Genomic DNA, 12,153 nt, shown 5'->3' on the forward strand with positions numbered 1-12,153 from the left:
AGATACTGAAAAATCCTCGAAAAATAAATACGAATTTCCGGGGCAACACAGAGGCATTGCCTCGGGACTTGTCGATGGCGGGAGTTCCTCCACTGATGGAAGGCGGTAAGAAGTGTGGCGGCAATCTTGTTGGTTGAAGCGAGAGGTATTGTACTCAGCGGATACCGCTACGTTGCCAGACGAAAGGGAGAAGTCTCGCTAGCGGTGTTGCGCTTAGCGGAGATTGTCTTGCTTGCAAGATGAAAAGGGAGAAGTTCCGCTAACGGAGTTGAGCTTAGCGGAGACTGTCTCGCTTGCAAGATGAACAGGGAGAAGTTCCGCTAGTGGTATTGCGCTTAGCGGAGATTATCTCGCTTGCAAGATGAACAGGGAGAAGTTCTGCTAGCGATGTTGCACTTAGCGGAGATTATCTCACTGCAAGATGAAAAGAAGTTCTGCTAGCGGTGTTGCGCTTAGCGGAGACTATCTCGACGATTGGTATACTTGCTTTTTGACGGTTACTTCAGATAGACGCTTTGTCTGACAGTGCCCGACATGTGGCTATCATGCATTGGGTTAGCGTGTGGGATAACGTCTCCTCAGCACGCCCGTATCATCGCCATTAATGCGAGTAATTATTGATTTTGTAACCGAGGCGTTAATCCGGAGAGTAAGTGCAATCGAAGGGCACGTGTATGGCTGTCGTTTTTCAGCGGAAGGCTTAAATCGGTTTGATGTTGACATAAAAGGGGGCGGGGGGGGGAGTTAGAGAGATTTGACATTTGTGAAAACTTCGAACCTGAGTCGTCATCTTCAAGCTTTGTTCTATGAGTGTCTGAAGAGTACCATCTTATCACCAAAAGCAGGAATCCCCCAAGTGCATATAATCTTATATTTCATGTTGGTGATCCCAATTCTTGCCTTTGTTTTTGTCGTTTTGGGTTTCTGGAGATGTTTGCGTCTGAATGTGTTCTTTGTTTTTCTTCATGATAATGCGTTAAGAGGGTCTAGAAAGCTTTGTGGGTAGGTGTTGGCCTTGTTGGCAGAGTGGTAATGGTTTTGATTTTACTAGATGGTCGAATCTGGGTTTTCTATGGGGAAATATGTGGTTTCTTATTTTGGTACTTTTCTGGGTTTTCTTTGAAGTTCTGTTCATGGTGTTCTTGGGTATAATCTGACATAGGCGTAGTTTAGATCCATTTGGAACTAACTGATCTGGGTTCTAGAGTGTTTGTGATGGCTAACGTCGTAGAGATCTCGAGCAGTGAGGATTCCTGGTCTGACGTGTCGCTCAGCAGTTCAGATAGGGTTTTTATTGATTCGTTGCGTCCGTCTGCCCTTGCAGGAACCTCACTGTCCAATCCGCTAGACATCGAACCGCTATAAACGATATACCCGAAAATGGCCAAGGGATGACTAGAGTCTGCCGCGTCGGCCGGGGAGGACACAGTGGCTAGTCAAAGGCGAGAAGAGCGGTTGGCCAGTCATGGTGCAGCTAGAGGTTCCCACGAGGAAGGTGACAACGCCACAGATGAAAACACCTTTGTATCGACACGGAAACTATCGGACGGAACGCCGGTGGATGAAGCTGTTGGGCCGATGTCCCAAGTGACGATCAAACGAATAAAGAGGGTATTTAAACTTCCCAGGGTAGCGAAGCTAAGGGCGCCGCTGGGGAACGAGCTCGCATAGTCCCTGCCAGTGGGGTACGCGGCTGTTCACGAGGTCGTGTTCCGTCATGCGGTTCGGTTTCCGTTGTTGCCGAATCTTCAGATACTATTATGCTAGTTCGATCTCGCCTTTGGGCAAATATGCCCCAATATGTGGAAGTTGCTAATGGCGTTGAATGCGCTATGGATGATGTCTGGATGTGAAGGTCCGACGGTGGCTGAGGTGTTGCACTTCTATGAGTTGACGTACGTGAGAAGGAAAGGGTGCAGCGGCCAAGTGAACCTGAGTCGGCGTATCGGGGCGCCTCGACTAGTTGAGAATCCGCGGGCCCAATGTCCTTCTGGCTGACAACCTATTGCGTAGCGACCGATGGTTGGGAATATGACACGGTTTTGAACCCAGAGGGTCCGACACATAGGATTAGGTCAAAGTTTCAGACTATCCGAGGTTGCCGTTGTTTGTCTTGTTTTCTCCCTTTTGTTGTTTCAATACACTCAGACCTAACGCTTGTCCTCTTCTTGGTGTGTGTAGCGGGGTTGGGCTTTGTGTTGACGCCGGAGGAGGGGTGTCGCGTGGCAAGGATCAAGGGGTGCAGGGAAAATCAGAATCTTCTCGACCTGCGATTATTAACTGGTTGGGAGTTGTTAGCGGAGTTGAACCTCGCTCGCCTTCCAGGTAGTTATTGTTGAATATTCTTCGTTGCTTCACTATTTTTCATGTTGGGTTAACTTGATGTGGTCTTTGCAGATCTGGTGCCTGGCAATAAATTGAGTCGAGCAGCGTTCAAGAAATCGATGGATAACGCCGGATTGGACAACTATTTGGAGGGTATGTTTACGGCGGCACTGAAGGCGAAAATGACTACCGTCGATCCGAAGACGAAGGATGTCTGACCCTCTGAGCAAGAGGTTGTGCTAGAGATGCCTCACCACTCCCATCTCCCTCATGCCGAGGAAATAGATGTGCGGCCGATCGTCGCCCAAACGAAGCGTCCTATGGCCGAGAGTCAGTGTCATGAGAAGGCCGTGGAGAGGCCTGCCGGAGCGCGCCGTGTGGCGCAGAAGGACAAAGTTGTGTTGCGGGGGAACTCTGGTGGTGGCGAGGCCGTTAACATAGCGGGCCTGGAGCCGCAGATGTCGGCCGGAGCGGCTGTCCCCGTCGTTGTCCCGATTGCCCCTCTGCAGAAGAAGAGGCAGCCGAATGACGCTGGGGACGAAGAGGAAGTGGTGGACAATTTGCCGCTCTCCGTGCGCCAACAGCAAAAGAGGGCGCGGAAGGAAGGGAAGACTGTGGTTGCCAATGTCGGCAGGGAGCCCCCAGTCGACGATCTGGACTCCTTCGCTTCTTATGCTGAATTCCTTACTAGCAGCGAGCGGGAACTGCTGTTCGGCATATGCAAGCGGCTGGGATTCGGCGGCATGGATGCCACCGTGCGGGACACTTCGCTGCAACGGTTACCGTTCAGCTCGGCCTTTGGCCACCTTGCTGTCTGGCTGAATGAGCTGTTTCTTGCGGTCTCCAAACCATCCGCTGCTGAGGAAGAGCTCTGTGCCGAGGTTGACGGCCTAAAGCAGGAGTTGGCGGTTGTGAAGAAACAGCTCCAAGAGTGCGAGCAACAACTCTTGAAGGTGAAGGTGAAGGTGGATTTGGTTGACCCCTGGGAAAAACTAGATGTTGCCGTCGGTCGAGACGTCCAGCACAATGATGAAGTGACGAAGCTGTAGGAAGAGATTGCCCGCGTTCAGAAGCAACTGTCGGCCAAGACCAAAAGGCTGGATAACACTCAGCGAGAGTCCGCCGCTTGCTCCGAAGAGATAAAGCACCTTCAGCGCCGGGCTGAGGGCTGGGAGGCGGTGAAAGAGAAATTGGCTGTTGCTACTGTCGAAGGAGTACAAAGATGCGTTGACGTAGGCTGGCATAGTGGGTGCTACCGCCAACTTCGAGAAGCTTAATGTTAAGGGGGTGATTGATTGGGAGAAGGCTGCCCAGATGCAAATAGGGGAGAGTCAGCTGCGGACCGCTGAAGGTGGCCCTGAGTCATCGCGGCCTGAAGGCAAGCGGTTCGGAAGCGACTAGTCCCTCCATCGGTAGAGCGAAGGGCCCCAGCAGTCGCCCATACCAACGTCCTCCGATGTGTCTCACTTCCTCTTCATGGCGGCCAATACCCATGAAGATGGGACGATGATTATGCCAAGTCCCACAGCTTCTGGCTCCGACCAGACCAGTTGCTCCATCGAGCAACCGACGCAGGTAGAGTGTGCCCGTATTGCAGCCCAGCAAGGAGAGTCTCAAGAGACTTAAGGTTTTTTTTTTTTGGCCGCTGAGGCATTTCACAAGTTGTAACAGAGTTATTGGTTTTTTAATGAAGTGAAACTGTTTCTTTCGTGCATTGTGACTAAGTGTTGGATTGCCACTGAAGTTATTTGGGCATTGTTTTGATGTTTATGTACCGCTAGAATTTTGACTTAGGCTTTTGTTAATCAATGAAACATTAAAGGAATTAAAATTGTTTCCAGTGCACGACGTGGTGGACGTGGTCCGCTGATTGTTGTTGGCGTTGCCAATTAACTTGTGCTTATGGAGAACAATGGTTTGAATAATTTCTCGTTTCATTGATTAGCTGAGATATCAGCGTTTACAAAAGCGGGGTTGTACCCGTCGGGTAGCTTCCCTTATCTAAATATTGAACAAAAATTTAGCTAAGTCAAGATGCTCTTGGGTAGCAGCATGACTATTTGTAATAATATCAAAGGTGTTCGGTATTCCAAGGGTGGGTCGTTGTGACGCCATCCTTGTCCATTAATTAGAAGGTGCCGGGGCTAATGACTTCCATGATTTTGTATGGTCCTTCCCAAGTTGGGCGGAGTGCCGTTGGTGGTGGAATGACTTCCTTCATTACCTAGTCCCCCAGTTGGAGGTTCCGAACTTTGGCTCTGGCGTTGTAGAAACGCGATACCCGTTGCTTGTTTTGCAAGTTGTGCAAATAGGCCTTGTGGCGTTTCTCCTCGAGGAGGTCTTTGTCGAGGTTGACGCCCTCGCCATTGGTCTCGGAGTAGTAGCCCTCGACCCTAGTGGTAGGTTGGGTGACTTCAATGGATAGGACGACCTCAGTTTCGAACATAATACAGAATGGTGTTTTACCGTTGGCGGAAGTTGGAGTAATCCTGATGGCCCACAGAACTTCCGGGAGCTTCTCCGCCCATAAACCCTTGGCGTCGTCGAGTTTCTTTTTTAGCAGCCTCTTGATTATCTTGTTTGCTACTTCGACTTAGCCGTTGGTTTGGGGGTGAGCGATAGATGCAAAAATCATCTTGGTGGCGAGGTTAGCGGTGAAAGATATGAGTTCCTTGTTGTTGAACAGTGTGCCGTTGTCTGTGATGATTGTGTGGGGAACGCAGTAGCGGCAGTAAAAGTTCTTCCAGAGGAAGTAAGTTACCTTGGCGGTAGTTATTGCCGTCAGCGGTGCTGCCTCTATCCACTTGTTGTTGTAGTCTATGGCTACAATGATGTACTTGAACTGTCCCTTAGCGGTTGGAAATTTTCCAAGTAGGTCCAGGCCCCACATGGAATGAATCCATGGGCCGATGATTATTGAAAGAGGTTCCGCTGGGACATGGGGGAGATCAGCGTACTGCTGACACTTGTGGCAGGATCTGGAAACCTTTCTGGCGTCGTCGCCTAGCGTGGGCTAGAAGTAGCCTTGCCGCATTGTGCGATTGGCCAGGGATCTGGCGCCGGAGTGGTTTCCACATTCCCCGACGTGTATCATTGCAAGAACGACTTTTCCCTCATTTGGGGTCAGACACTGGAGGTTAGGATGGGTGAATCCCTAGCTATAAAGCTTGCCATTCTGGATGTTATAGTGGGTTGCTCTCCGCTTGAGTTGCCGTGCCTCGACCTTGTCTGTCGGCAGCGTTCCATTGAGCTTGTATTGGATGATTTCATCCATCCAGCTGGGATTGACCTCAATGTTGAAAATCTCCGCTAGGGTTTTGGTGATGCTTAGCTTGTCAAGGCATTCCACCCTTATGTCAGCTGGACTCTGGTGCAGTTAAGCGGTTACTAGTTTTGCCAGTGAATCAGCCTTGGTATTCTTTTCCCTAGGGATTTGTGTGATAGTGTGGAATGTGAATTTCCCGAGAAGCGTTTTGACATACCCCAAGTATGCCGCCAACTGTTGGTCTTTGGTCTGGAAGGTGTCGTTGACCTGGTTGACGACTAACTGGGAATCGCTGAATATGTTGACACTGTCGGCATCGGAATCGATGGTGAGGAGAAAGCCAGCAATGAGCGCTTCATACTCCGCCATGTTATTTGAGGCAGTGAAGTTGAACTTTAACGTGTATTCCACGTTCAGTCCCCCTGGCCCTGTCAAGATAACTCTAGCGCCGCAGGCCTTGGCGTAGGCAGAACCGTCCACGTGGAGGTTCTAGTCTGACTACTACTTGGGTACTGGTTCCCCAGCAGTTACCAATTCTGTATTGGCTTCTTCTGCCGCTAGGTTGGGTTTATCCTGACACTCAGTGCGCTCAACGATGAAATCTGCCACTGCCTGACCTTTCATAGAGGTTCTTAGCTTGTAGTCGATGTCAAACTTGCTAAGCTCGATGGCCCACTTGCTGAGGCACCCGGAATGTTCAGGGATCTGCATTACTTGTTTCAGCGGTTGGTTTGTCAAGACATGTATTATATGAGCTTGAAAGTATTGGCGGAGACGTCTAGAGGCGACAATGAGTGCAAGAGCGAGCTACTCTAGGGGGTGTATCTTGTCTCCGCCCCGTTCATGCCTCTGCCGGTGTAGAATACCAGGAGCTCGTCGTGTCCTTCTCTCCGTACAATAGCGCAGCTTACCGCTGATGAGGATACCGCTAGGTATATGTAAAGTACCTCACCCTGTACTGGAATGGAGAGAAGTGGGATTGCTGCCAAATATTCTTTCAAGCTCTGGAACGCCGCCTCACTATCTGGGGTCCAGTCAATTACTTTCTTGTGGGTCCTCTTCAGAACCTTGAAAAATGGGAGGCATTTGTCGGTGAGTATGGAGATGAACAGAGAAAGGGCGGTTAGCTTGCCCTGGAGGCTTTAAACGTGCACCTTCCACTTTGGGGACTTCATGTTGAGGATGGCTTGCGCCTTGTCAAGGTTAGCCTCTATGCCTCGTTCACTGACGATGTATCCCAAGATTTTGTTGGCGGTGACGCCAAAGAAACATTTTTCGGGATTGAGGGGCATACCATAGGCCAAGAGGATGGCAAAGATAATGCATAGGTTTGCCACGTGTCTGTTGGCTTTGATGCTTTTGACAAACATGTCATCCACGTAAACCTCTATTATTTTGCCAAGTTGCTCCACGAACATGGCGTTCATCAGCCGCTGGTATGTTGCCCCAGCGTTCTTCAAACCAAAAGGCATGACATTGTAATAGTATAGGCCCTTGTCAGTTGTGAAGGTGGTGCACTCCTGGTCGCTGGGGTGCATCTTGATTTGATTGTATCCTGAGAAGGCGTCTATCATGCTGAGCAACTCATGTCCCGCTGTAGCGTCAGCCAGTTGGTCGATGCGGGGTAGCAGGAAACTATCCTTAGGGCATGTCTTGTTAAGATCCTTGAAGTCTACACACATCCGCCGCTTTCCGCTGGGTTTCTTGACCATGACCAGGTTGGAAATCCACTGAGGGTAATTGACTTGGCGGATGAACCCAATGCCCTGAAGCTTGGCGACCTCTTCCTCTATTGCACGATATCTCTCTTCATCGAAGACCCTTCGCCGCTGCTTGACCGGATAGAAGGATGGTTTGATGCTCAACTTGTGCGTGATGACCTCAGGGGAGATGCCTAGCATATCAGCATAGGACCATGCAAAGACGGCGGCGTTGTCACGGAGAACTGAGTGAGTTCTGCCGCTATCTCTAGGGCTAGTTGAGCGCCTATGCCGATCGTCCGCTCAGGGTGCTCGTCGGAGATGCTGATAACCTTCAAGGATGTCTCTGGGTTGACAGGTTCCTTTTTTACATATTTCTCCTCGTCATCCCTAGGATCTTCAAAAATATTTGTCAATGGTGCATGGTTTCCTACCGTTAGGATCTCATGGCGGCGTGTCGACTGCGCTACAGTTGTTGACTTCCTTTCACACAGCTTGTCCGTTGGGTGTAGGGAACTTCATGAGAAGCATGTATCCAGCTATGATGCACTTTAGCTTGTTGAGCACTGATCGACCGATGATGGCATTATATGAACTGAAGCAGTCGACGACAATGAACTCCATATGTATCTTTGTTGTGCATGGACTAGCACCAATAACTAGTCGCATGTAGTTAGAATCGAGTGGTTGCGTGACATCTCCGGAGAAGCTGAGCAGTGGCTCATGATCTTGGAGTAGTTTTTTATTCCGCTGGAGTTGGTTGTAGCAGCCATTAAATATGACATTGACAGCGGAACCGCTGTCGACAAGGACTCTTCCTACTGACCATTTATCGAGCATAGCGTCGATTAAGAATGGGTCATCGTGGGGTAGATGCACTCCGCGCTCCTCCTCCTCCGAGAAGGTAATGATCTCTCATAGTGGATGTTGCAAATTTCTTTGGGGTGGTTGGCGCGTGCATACCGCTTTCTTGCCCTATGAGACATGTTGGTGATCGGAGCACCGCCTGTCGATGGTGTTGATGCGGCGCATGGGCTCGATGTTGGCGACCACAGGTGGTGGCCGACGCACCTTGAACTGTTCCAACTTACCATCGCGATACAAATTCTCGATTGCCGTTTTGAGGGCGTTACAGTTGTTGGTGTTGTGACCGCTGTCCTCGTGGTACTTGCACCACTTGCCGGTGTTTCTTGGCTTTCCCACTCTTGGGTACTTTCTTGGGGGTGGTGGTGGGATATGGTCCTTGCATTGGTCGTATATCTCTTCATATGAGGCTGTGAGGATTGTAAACACTGCGTACCGCTGGGAGGACTCCATCTGTTTGTTACGATTATCCCCGTGGGATGAGCGGTTGCCCTTGTGGTAATGCTGGTCCTTTTGCCGCTTGCTCTGGTAGTTTCTTTGTTGCCACTCTTTCTTCTTATTAGTTGGCCGCGTAGCAGAGGATTTGTTAGTGGTCTCCTGATGGCTGGAGGAGGGTTGAGTGAATTTTACCAGCGTTGGCGGTGATGGTGGGGTTTCTCCATATGTGATGAATTCTACCTGTGCATGGATGACGGCTTCGCTCATGACATGGTCATACGTGGCGTTTGGATGATTGTAATTGAGATGGTAGAGAAATGGTCCCTTTAGGAGTCCTTGCTTGAAGGCTGCCAGTGCCATTGTTTTATCTAGATTACGACATTGAGACGCCGCCGCTTGCCATCTGGTGACAAATGTCTTCAGTGTTTCCTCTGCACCCTGTTTGATGACTTGATACACATTTACGCAAGCGTACGTATCCTTGTCAAGATAGGGAAGTATTATGCCCAAAGTTTATCGTACCAAGGGGATTAATGGCTAACCCACAATACTTGGATAATCGGAAATAAAAACACTTAGCACACAAAGAAAAAGAAGAAAAGATAATAAATAAAAATGCTACTCTAAGGCACCAAGCCTTAGCAATGCTCCGCTTTGGTTTGCACCGAAGCCTAATCAAAACTAAGACCTAGTGATGACTATTTACAATGAAGTAGGAAATGTCACCAAAAATGTAATTTGCATTTTTAACAACTAAAGTGCAAGAATTTAAATGGAGACTTTAATTAACAACTAAATTAAATAAAGTAAAGAAAAGTAAGAAATGATATAGATATGGGATTGGTAGTTAGGGATGAGTCCTAACCCTAATTCAATGCTCTAGATGCTAATTTGATTGATATGCAATTTACTAAAGATGGTAGAAGCCGTACCCAAGGCTTTTCAAGGCTCAAGGGCTGAAATTCTCTTTCATGGTATTCCTACTCTGGTTCAAGGGCCGTAAGAACTCACTTGGCATGAATTAGAGCCGGTTCAAGGGTCACTAATTCACATCATGAGGCCTAGAGATCGAGGAATGAGGCAACTAAGCTCACCATAACCACAATCAAGCTAATCATGTAGTGAACCATGCTTGTATTTCCCACAATTATTAAATCGGGGTTCTAGCTCTAAAATCTAAGGATGTCATCCCCTAAATTTTAATCTAGAAATATTAAAACACATACCCAAGAGTTGACAATTCCTAAACATGCATTCTAACCAATTATCACAAAATACAAGCATCCAATGATTAACAAATTCCACATATAAATTAAATTAAGCATCCATTACATCAAATTTGGGCTAGAGCACTCAACCCTAACCCCCAACAAAGAAATTACTCACTACCCATAATTAAATTAACATCAACAAACATCAATAAAGAGGAAAAGGTGAAAAGAAGTGAGAAGTAACAAGAACAAGTCACAATTGCTATGAAGCAATTATGACAAGCCTTGATTTATAGCTTCCCACTTTTACCCAGTCTTCAAATCTTGATGAAGATGAAGTCCTTTGATGCTTAGAAGCTTTGGAGTGAGTAATCCTCAAATACCAAAATAAAATAGAAAGAGGAGAAAAAATTGTAGAGAAGGATGGGGGTTGCCTCTGTATTGTGGTGCAGCTGTTGGGTGATGGATAGGGATAGGGATAGGGATAGGGATAGGGATAGGGATAGGGAGTAGGTCGTGGTCTATATATATGCAGAGAGAGGAGAGTGGGTTAATTATTGGAGTGGGTGGCTGTTGGTCTTCCAAGAGAAAGAGATGGATAAGTTACACGTGCTGAGTACGTGAGGAAGAGAAAGAAAAATCATGTTGATGGCCAGCCACGTGTTGGCTTTTAATTGGCTTAAGGCAATTAATGTAATTGGTGCATGTTAATGGCTGGAGGTGAACGTTTAATTAATCAGATGCTTGATTAATTAATCAAGCTAATGATTAATTAATATAACCTTTTCTCTTTTCTGCAATCTTCTTCTTTTCTATTTTTCTTTCTTCCCCACTTTCCACAATCTTGAATATTTCCATATATATTGTCAAGGGACTAGCCGGGTTTCACTCTCTAGCTTGCATTGACCATGACCATATCGACAATTTCGTCATTTTGTCGGAAACTATAATTTACTTCAATTTCGCTCCATTTTAGCACAATTTTCTCACGTTTCCGCAACTCCACTTATTTTCTACAAAATAAATAAAAATGAATTAATCACATGTTAATTGACATGAAGATTGGCTTAATTCTAGTGCTTTAGATATAATTATACGCATATAAATGCTTTAGATATAATTATACGCATATAAATGCGTATAATCATTTGACGTTGCACAACTGACTTGTGTTGTGATGTCCGGCTGCCAACAGGATGAACCGAGAAAGGAAAGCGTTTGATAGTGAGTGGAATGAGTCGATGGATCCCGGTGGGCACTCAAAGAACCAACTCATTGCCTCACTATCCAACATTTCGCTAAACAAGTGGCAGAGGGTGGCGTCATCAAATCCCTTGTTGTTAGTGACTTTTTTGAAGGTGGATAATATGGACGAAGGGGTCAGTCATGCCGGTGTAATGTGGCATTTTTGGTGTCTTTGCATGTGCTGGTCTGACGACTTGCAGGATCCTGGCTGTGAATGGCCCTAGCCTGGACGCAAAGAGAGGATTTGGAATTGGTGCTGGGGTGCCTGCCTCCGCCCGGATGAGTCTTTGCTCTAATTGTTGCATCCTCTCCAGGATTCGGGTGGTTGAGTCGCCAACGGGCCCCTCCTGGAGGTTCCTTTGCACCAGCTCCTGCCTGGGGGTAGGTAGATTGCCCTCAGTTCTAGCTTTGGTCGCGGAGCGGTTGGTGCGTGGTTGTGACTTTGCTTCCTATTCTAGCATTAGTCGGGGCAGAGGAGGTGGTCCTATTCCCAGTAATTCGGGTGGTCTCAGCGGTACCTGCATTTGTATGACTGGTGCCGGTATCCATCCGCCGGTATTGGGTCGACTACGTCTGGTGCTTTGCGATTGTTCGCTTTGCGCTGGGTTAGAGTTTGCCTTAAGCACTTTCTTCAGTTAGTCGAATTTTGACATCAGCGTGGCCACTTGATTTTGGGCCTCGACCTTTTCTCTATGCTCTTGCTCGCGCTCCCTGTTTGGCTTGTGGAGGTCCACCAATGCCAGCTCATACACGGCGGCGAGATCTTGGCCTGGTGGGCGACTGTTGCCTGATTAGGCCTCCGTTGCCATTTGAGTCAGCGGGACCTAGGATGGGCCCTAGGGTTCCACGCTAGGATTGACCGGAGTGTTGAATAATGCACGGTTAACGTTAACCGCTGGGTTAACGTTAGTCGCGGGGTTGGTGGGATAGGGGTTGGCAGACTGATCCGCTTAGCCCTCAACGTTTTCCCCTCTACCGTTAGTCATGGTGATTGTTATGGTGGGATGGCCTTTTGTTCAAGGGTTCCCACAGATGGCGCCAATGTTAATGTTTAAGATTTGGGCGGTAGCCCAAGTCTCGGTTAACGCTGGTCCAGTGGGCAGAC

The sequence above is a fragment of the Rosa chinensis genome, chromosome 3 (assembly GCF_002994745.2).
Source record: "Rosa chinensis cultivar Old Blush chromosome 3, RchiOBHm-V2, whole genome shotgun sequence".
Classification (NCBI taxonomy): domain Eukaryota; kingdom Viridiplantae; phylum Streptophyta; class Magnoliopsida; order Rosales; family Rosaceae; genus Rosa; species Rosa chinensis.